Source organism: Salmo salar, chromosome ssa24 (assembly GCF_905237065.1).
Source record: "Salmo salar chromosome ssa24, Ssal_v3.1, whole genome shotgun sequence".
NCBI lineage: Eukaryota > Metazoa > Chordata > Actinopteri > Salmoniformes > Salmonidae > Salmo > Salmo salar.
Genome location: NC_059465.1, coordinates 17,985,601 through 17,994,658, shown reverse-complemented (window position 1 = coordinate 17,994,658; position 9,058 = coordinate 17,985,601). Strand labels below are relative to the sequence as shown.

The following is a 9,058-nucleotide window of genomic DNA, read 5'->3' as shown; positions in this document are numbered from 1 at the left end:
TGACTATTTTACGATGCACCGTCAGGTACCCTTGATGTGGCAAGATGAGCAGTCATTTTGGATCATGAGGATATTCTACTTATGAGCCCAGTCAACCACCTGCAAAATAGATGCACCGCCGGGGTGCCAACCAACCACCTTTAGCTAACAGTGTTATATACTGTATCAGATGCAATGCAGAACAGAAGCAACATAGTTACTGAGCATAGGGATGACACAATCATGATCATATTAGCAATACTGCCAAACTAATGTAGGCTCCACACTCAGAATTCCAATTGAGTGCAACATCGTAGGAAGTAGAGGATTATGGCCCATAATCTTGAGGATCACGCCGTGACCCATTGAGAAGCAGTGCCTATGCAGGAGTGGGTGGCCCATAGCTCAGAACTGGCCAGCAGCCATGCCGAGGGAACCAGAGCTGTGACGAGTTCTAGGACCTTGTCATTGGTTGCCAGCATCAGCGCTGAACAAGGTTGACCAGGTCCCGCCCGTGCTCAGCTTGCAGGTAGCGTAACATGAAAGAGAAGATAAGGTAGTGTTAGTTCTTATGACGACGGATGTTCCATTGCCAATTCTTCATCGCTGAGTGCATAAGTACTGTTAACATGCTGGTGCCCATAATACAATAGCATTTGTGATATCATGAAATATTAAAGTGATGGAACATTTAGTGCATTCCAGACTGAAGAACCCATCAAACAGACCACCTCTAGCAAAGGTTATTGTAAACCCAACACCAACTCCTTAAGTGAATGTAAACTTGTGCTTCTGAGAGAGGAGAGATACTCTTGATATGCATGTTGGTTGCTTTTCAGTAGGCCAAGAAGAGTAGGCGAACAGATGGATTCCTGAGCGGACTACACACCGAAGGGTCCTGACAGCATTGATGAACTGAATCCCTGTTATCGAACCATGATAACAAGGCTGCCTTTGCCTACCTGAAATTAGGAAAAGAAAATGCACACATGGTTATAAAACAGAAGACATCATACAGAGAGAAGAGTAAACAATGACTGTTGCAGAGTGCGTGCTCAGCCATGACCTACCATCACATAGCATAACAACAAAGTATAGTAACAACTCCCCCAAAAACAAATCAAATGTTATTGGTCACATACACACGGTTAGCAGATGTTAATGCGAGTGTAGCGAAATGCTTGTGCTTCTAGTTCCGACAGTGCAATAATATCTAACAAGTAATCTAACAATTCCCCAACTACCTTATGCACACAAATCTAAAAGGGGTGAATGAGAATATGTACATGTAAATACATGGATGAGCGATGGCCAAGCGGCATAGGTAAGGTGCAATAGATGGTATAAAATACAGTATATGATACAGTATATGATTAATGTAAGATATGTAAACATTATTAAAGTGGCATTATTTAGAGTGCATTGTATAAAGTGACTAGTGATCCATTTATTAAAGTGGCCAGTGATTGGGTCTCAATGTAGGCAGCAGCCTCTCTGAGTTAGTGATTGCTGTTTACCAGTCTGATGGCCTTGAGATAGAAGCTATTTTTCAGTCTCTCGGTCCCCGCTTTGATGCACCTGTACTGACCTCAACTTCTTGATGATAGCGGGGTGAACAGGCAGTGGCTCGGGTGGTTGATGTCCTTGATGATCTTTTTGGCCTTCCTGTAACATCGGGTGCTGTAGGTGTCCTGGAGGACAGGTAGTTTGCCCCCAGTGATGCGTTGTGCAGACCTCACTACCCTCTGGAGAGCCTTGCGGTTGAGGGCGGTGCAGTTTCCGTACCAGGCTGTGAAACAGCCCGATAGGATGCTCTCGATTGTGCATCTGTAAAAGTTTGCCAGGGTTTTGGGTGACAAACCAAATTTCACCAGCCTCCTGAGGTTGAAGAGGCGCTGTTGCGCCTTCTTCACCACACTGTCTGTGTGAGTGGACCATTTCAGTTTGTCTGTGACGTGTACGACAAGAAACAAAACTTTCCACCTTCACTTCTGTCCCTTCGATGTGGACAGGGGGCTGCTCCCTCTGCTGTTTTCTAAAGTCCACGATCATCCCCTTTGTTTTGTTGACGTTGAGTGAGAAGTTGTTTTCCTGACACCATACTCCGGGTGCCCTCACCTCCTCCCTACAGGCTGTCGTCGTTGTTGGTAATCAAGCCCACTACTGTTGCGTCATCTGCAAAGTTGATAATTGAATTGGAGGCGTGCATGGTAACGCCTCCAACTAAAACGGTAGCTACATATAACCACCTGTGCTATCCAAAGCGTAATGTCACTACTGATACTGCTCAGCAGTAGCTGAACATCTGCAGCATGCACAGCGTGCACGGTGAGAGTGACATGATCATCTAAAACCTAGACCTACAATAAAGTCTACCTGAGCTGAAGCTTATGTCTAACAGTATATGCTGGTAAGCCATGAGACAAGATAAAGGACCTGATAACAAGATAAATAGACCCCATAGATTACTAGAATAAGCCTTCAGAGTGTCTGAAATAAACTCTAACAGAACGTTCCGATGGAGGCAATGAACAGCTGATCGCCCACAGCTGATTGCCAACAGCATGCTAGGTAATATATAATCTATTTTTTTTACCCTTATTTTAACATGTAAGTTGACTGAGAACACATTCTCATTTACAGCAACAACCTGAGGAAAGAATAATTACAGGGGAGAGGGGGGAAGATTGAGCCAAATCCCAAGAAAACGACATCACGTTTTGAAAAAATCTAAATAGCCTAACCTTCATGACTAATGTTCAAACTTAGATGTCAAACAGTATCAAGGTTCTAGTCTAATGCTTCTAAAAATCTTAGGCATAACCGTGTTCATGGAGCTCTCAACTAGCCTTACACCTCACAGATTACGGTGGTTTTTATGTTGGTGTAACCTCAAATTTAGCATCACCACCCAATCCAATGCGACTGAAAGCTATAGCGAGCCTTGATTGGTCATCACACCGCGATACAGCCTCAGCTCCCCCACTAAGGTCCAAAGTGATAACCAAAATCTGAGTGGAGAAGAAATGGTTAGGGTTAGCAGTAGTAAATCGGTGAATATATGTTTAATAATGAAAAGACTGAGTAATGTTAAAGGGAAGCTTCGTAATGTTTCAACTTCATATTCATCTCCAGCACCATCTCAACATCAACATATGTGAAAATGGCACATTTCTATGTTTTGTAGTAAAAAAGAGAGAGGAAATAAGTGTTTCTAATGACATCATCAACCAATTAGTAGACAATTAAGTAATTAGTAGGCAATTCCTACTCACAAATCGGTCAAAATCAAATGATGCACACCGATTGTCACACCAGCCTTCACTTTGGCACTCCCTCCTGTCCAGCTCAGGCATTCGACATCGCCGGCCTTCTAGCTGCTGCCGAACCCACTGCTGGCAAACGCAATCCGGACTTGTCTCATCATCATTATGTAACAGTACTCTTCTTGCGTTGTGTACAATCAATCATCGACACGAACTCCAACTTATAACACCAGTCATGGAGATTTATTCTGATAGGAACAGCACGTCATGCAATGCACGGCTCACCATCCAACTCTGCACTCGCGCACGCTGGTTTGATGCTTGTTCACTGGGCAATGTAGTTACCAAAATAATACAATTACAATATACAATATAATATCTTTAACAATGTACCTGATAGGAACAGCACAAAATTGCACGTCATGCAATGCACGGCTCACCATCCAACTCTGCACTCAGGCACTGTACAAAATATACAACCCCCCCCCCCCACCAGACACAGTAAGTTGCTAGCTAGTATTAGCTGGAATTCTCTACAACAAAATGCACAACCAATATTCACCAAAAAACGCTGCATCTTATGTGTGATGTTCGAATAACATTTACAAACAAATTGATATAAATTGTACATTTAAATCATCACTTGGGAGTATAAAAATCACTTTTGACGTACAGTGCTTTGCAACCAACAACTTACCGCTGGTTTGGTTGCTTGTTCACTGGGACGATTCTAACTGAAACATCCTCCCTCGTAAGGAAGCTACGCAAACCAGCCAATAAGATGCCATGTTGAGTAGGTGAAGGCCAGACAAAAATAAAACCAAAACCCCATTGGCTTAACAATAAAGTGGCAAGGGGAATCACCAATATAACCCTGTTACAATTAGACACACCTGGTTCCAATCCCCACTCTTATCACTGTATATGGTTGAAGTCAGAAGTTTACATACACCTGAGCCAAGTACATTTAAACTCAGATTTTCACAATTCCTGACATTTAATCCTAGTAAAAATTCCCTGTCTTAGGTCAGTTAGGATCACCACTTTATTTTAAGAATGTAAAATGTCAGAATAATAGTAGAGAGAATGATTTATTTGAGTTTTTATTTCATTCTTTACATTTACAGTGGGTCAGAAGTTTACATACACTCAATTACTATTTGGTAGCATTGCCTTTAAATTGTTTAACTTGGGTCAAATGTTTCGGGTAGCTTTCCACAAGCTTCCCACAATAAGTTGGGTGAATTTTGGCCCATTTCTCCTGACAGAGCTGGTGTAACTGAGTCAGGTTTGTAGGCTACCCACACATTTTCTATAGGATTGGGGTCAGGGCTTTGTGATGGCCACTCCAATACCTTGACTTTGTTGTCCTTAGGCCATTTTGCCACAACTTTGGAAGTATGCTTGGGGTCATTGTCGATTTGGAAGACCCACTTACGACCAAGTTTTAACTTCCTGAATGATGTCTTGAGATGTTGCTTCAATATATCCACATCATTTTCCTTCCTCACAATGCCATCTATTTTCTGTGGTGCACCAGTCCCTCCTGCAGCAAAGCACCCCCACAACATGATGCTACCCCCACCCCCCGTGCTTCACAGTTGGGATGGTGTTGTTCGGCTTGCAAGCCTCCCCCTTTTACCTCCAAACATAACGATGGTCATTATGGCCAAACAGTTCTATTTTTGTTTCATCAGACCAGAGGACATTTCTCCAAAAAGTAAGATCTTTATCCCCATGTGCAGTTGCAAACTGTAGTCTTTTTTATGGTGGTTTTGGAGCAGTGGCTTCTTCCTTGCTGAGCGGCCTTTCAGGATATGTCGGTATAGGACTCGTTTTACTGTGGATATAGATACTTTTGTACCTGTTTCCTCCAGCATCTTCTCAAGGTCCTTTGCTGTTGTACAGGGATTTATTTGCACTTTTCGCACCAAAGTACATTCATCTTTAGGAGACAGAATGCGTCTCCTTCCTGTGAGGTATGACATCTGCGTGGTCCCATGGTGTTTATACTTGTGTACTATTGTTTGTACAGATGAACGTGGTACCTTCAGGCGTTTGGAAATTGCTTCCAATGATGAACCAGACTTGTGGCGGTCTACATTTGTTTTCTGAGGTCTTGGCTGATTTCATTTGATTTTCCAATGATGTCAAGCAAAGAGGCACTGAGTTTGAAGGCAGGTCTTGAAATACATCCACAGGTACACCTCCAATTGATTCAAATGATGTCAATTAGCCTATCAGAAGCTTCTAAAGCCGTGACATCATTTTCTGGAATTTTCTAAGCTGTTTAAAGGCACAGTCAACTTAGTGTATGTAAACTTCTGACCCACTGGGATTGTGATACGGTGAATTATAAGTGAAATAATCTGTAAATAATTGTTGGAAAAATTACTTGTGTCGTGCACAAAGTAGATGTCCTAACCGACTTGCCAAAACTAGTTTGTTAACAACAAATTTGTGGAGTGGTAGAAAAACAAGTTTTAATGACTCCAACCTAAGTGTATGTAAACTTCCGACTTCAACTGTATACTCCCTCTGCCAGTGGTCTTTGTCGGTCATTGCAAAAGTTACTTGTTTTCTTGAGAGGAATCTTTCCTACTATTTCCTGAGTACTTTATATTTTGCACTATGGGTTTGTCCTGTGACTTTTTGTTTATGAAGATATATTTTGAACACAACAGTGTTTGGATTTCGTCCCGCTTTGATCTATGGTGCTTAAATAAACTCAGTAGTTCTAAACCTGTGACTGCCTCCTGCCTACTCCTCTCTACACCAATGACAGAATGACCGCCCCAAGAAAACAGGAAGCAGCAGCGAAGCTCCGCCACCACGACTCGTGCCTGGAGCGCCTCGGGACTGCCACGGATGAGGTGCTCTGGGCTTTACGCCAACTGCAGCCTACACCACCAGCACCCTGGAGTCGTTCCAGCCACCCCACCACCATCTACATCCGCCGGTCCGATCAGCAACGTCCACCTGCCCCTCCTTCCCGGAGCGGTTTGACGGCACACCAGCTCATTGTAGGGGGTTTCTCCTGCAGTGTGACCACCACCTGGCCCGTCATGCCGGGACGGCATCCGAGAGGGACAAGGTGGCCTTGGTGATCTCTTTGCTGACAGGCCGGGCTTTGGAGTGGGCGCACGCCGTCTGGGAGAGGGATGGACCAGAAGTGCAGTCCTATGATCGCTTCACCCAACTCTTCCATACCGTCTTCGACCACCCTACAGAGGGCCAAGAGGGAGGTGAGTGTCTCCTCCGTCTACGCCACGACCTACAGGTGGCTATTTTGAAGATTCGTGCCATGTGCCTGCCCCCTCATCGCCCATGGGACTGCACTATCGACCTACTGCACTATCAACCTACTGGGTTCTGCCCTCCCATGGGGGCACATCTACCCTCTCACATGCAGAGACCGAAGCCATGGAGGCCTACGTCCAGAAGGCGTTGGCCCAAGGATTCCTCCATCTGTCCACCTCTCCGGCCGCCTCCAGATTATTTTGCATGAAGAAGGAGGGAGGTCTCTGCCCCTGAATCGATTACCGGACCCTGAATAAGGCTGCTGTTAAATTCAGTTATCCCGTGACTCTCATACCCACTGTGATCAAATGGATGCATAGTGATAAGTACTTTACTAAATTGGATTTACGCAGTGCCTACAACCTGGTGCGAATCAGAGAGGGCTATGAATGGAAGACCGCCTTCAGCACCAGCACCGGGCACTACGAATACAGGGTAATACCCTACGGCCTGACAAATGCACCCTTGGTGTTTCAATCATTCATCAACAAGGTGTTTAGAGACATGTTGTGTCGCTGTGTAGTGGTGTACATAGACGACATCTTGGTGTACTCCACTACACGCGAGCAACATGTCTCTCATGTCAGGTCTGTTTTGGATACGCTGATAGAGATATCACCTGTATGCCAAGGCGGAGAAGTGCCTGTTCTTTCAGCAGGCGGTCTCCTTCCTGGGCTATCGGATATCCACTGCGAGAGTGGAGATGGAAGGGCAGAGGGTCAGTGTAGTACGGTCGTGGCCTGTTCCAGCCAACATCAAGGCGGTGCAGCGCTTCCTTGGTTATGCCAACTATTTCAGGAGCTTCATCAGGGGTTTCAGCACAGGGGTGGCCCCTCTCACCTCCCTCCTGAAGGGAGGTCCTCGACAGCTGCTCTGGACTGGGGAGGCCAACAAAGCCTTCCGTGCCCTCAAGGAATGTTTTACTAACACACCTGTTCTGGCTCACCTTGACCTGTCTCTGCCCTTCAAATCAAATCAAACTTTATTTGTCACATGCGCCGAACATAACAAGTGTAGACCTTACCGTGAAATGCTTACTTACAAGCCCTTAACCAACAGTGCAGTTCAAGAAGAGTTAAGAAAATATTTACCATAGAAACTAAAGTAAAAAACATTTAAATAATAAAAAGTAACACAATAACATAACAATAACGAGGCTATATACAGGGGGTACCGGTACAGAGTCAGTGTGCGGGGGTACAGGTTAGTTGAGGTAATTTGTACATGTAGGTAGGGCAGTGGCAGTTCTAGCTTGTATGGCTCCCTGGGCGAACCCCCCTCCCCTTCAGCGCCCCCCCGCCAACACAAAAAAGCCATTGTGCACTAACTGTAATTTTTATTCCAACATTTGGAACAACACAAATAAATAATCATGACATTTAAAAATATATACACAAATAAGACTCATAAATATAAAAAAGAAATAACAAAGACAAATAGAAACAAATGTGTTGATTTGGCACTTGGGAATCAATACATTACCTATCCCCCAACACTGTCAACCAAGAGTCAAGACTAAACCAATTCACCATGGTGCTGTGCAGACTGGTTTTATATTATTCATAACGATTTCGCACAAACCAGAAAAAAATGCATCAATATGTCCGTGAAACTATATATTCACAGTATTATGAATGAATTGTGGTTTATTTGGTAGCATTTCGTAGTGTGACTGATTTGATTAATTGCATTAGCACTTTACAAAGTTAGAGGTGCGCTATTTGATAGATTTCCCCGGTCCCCCTACCTCGGGCTTCCAGTGGCGAGACCGGAGGTCAACCTACCCCCGCGGATGAGCATTTTCTTGTTTACTTATGGCCTTATAGAGTTGGTTGAGTGCGGTTTTAGTGCCAGCATCGGTCTGTGGTGGTAAATAGACGGCTACGAATAATATAGATGAGAACTCTCTTGGTAGCTAGTGTGGTCTACAGCTTATCATAAGGTACTCTACCTCAGGCGAGCAATACCTAGAGAGTTCTTTAATATTAGACATCGCGCACCAGTTGTTTCCAGACGTAGCATCGCTGTTCTGCCGGTGCATGGAAAATCCCAACAACTCTATATTATCTGCGTCGTCGTTCAGCCACGACTCAGTGAAACATAAGATATTACAGTTCTTAATGTCCCGTTGGTAGGATAATCGTAATCGTAGGTCATCAATTTTATTTTCCAATTATTGCATGTTAGCAAGTAGAACGGAAGGCAATAAAAGTTTACTCGCTCCCCTACGGATTCTTAGAAGGCAGCACGATCTGCGTCCTCTTTTCCTCTGTCTTTTCTTCACGCAAATGACAGGGATCTGGGCCGGTTCACAGGAGAGCAGTATATCCTTCTCATCGGACTCTTTAAAGGAAAAAGCTTCTTCCAGTTCGTGGTGAGTAATCGCTGTTCTGATGTCCAGAAGTTATTTTCGGTCATAAGAGACGGTAGCAGCAACATTATGTACAAAATAAGTAAAAAAATAAGTTACAAACAACGCAAATAAAACTGAACAAAATAGCACAATTGGTTAC

General features: G+C 44.1%; 1 long non-coding RNA gene across 1 annotated transcript; it reads right to left on the bottom strand.

Annotated features, from left to right (window-relative positions):
- Positions 1–2,078: 2,078 nt before the first annotated feature.
- On the bottom strand, positions 2,079–3,967 carry LOC106585285 (uncharacterized). The gene is made up of 3 exons (XR_001323932.1): positions 3,943–3,967; positions 3,255–3,707; positions 2,079–2,990 (listed from the first exon to the last, which is right to left on the bottom strand). It is a non-coding gene; the product is annotated as an uncharacterized lncRNA (long non-coding RNA).
- Positions 3,968–9,058: the final 5,091 nt, after the last annotated feature.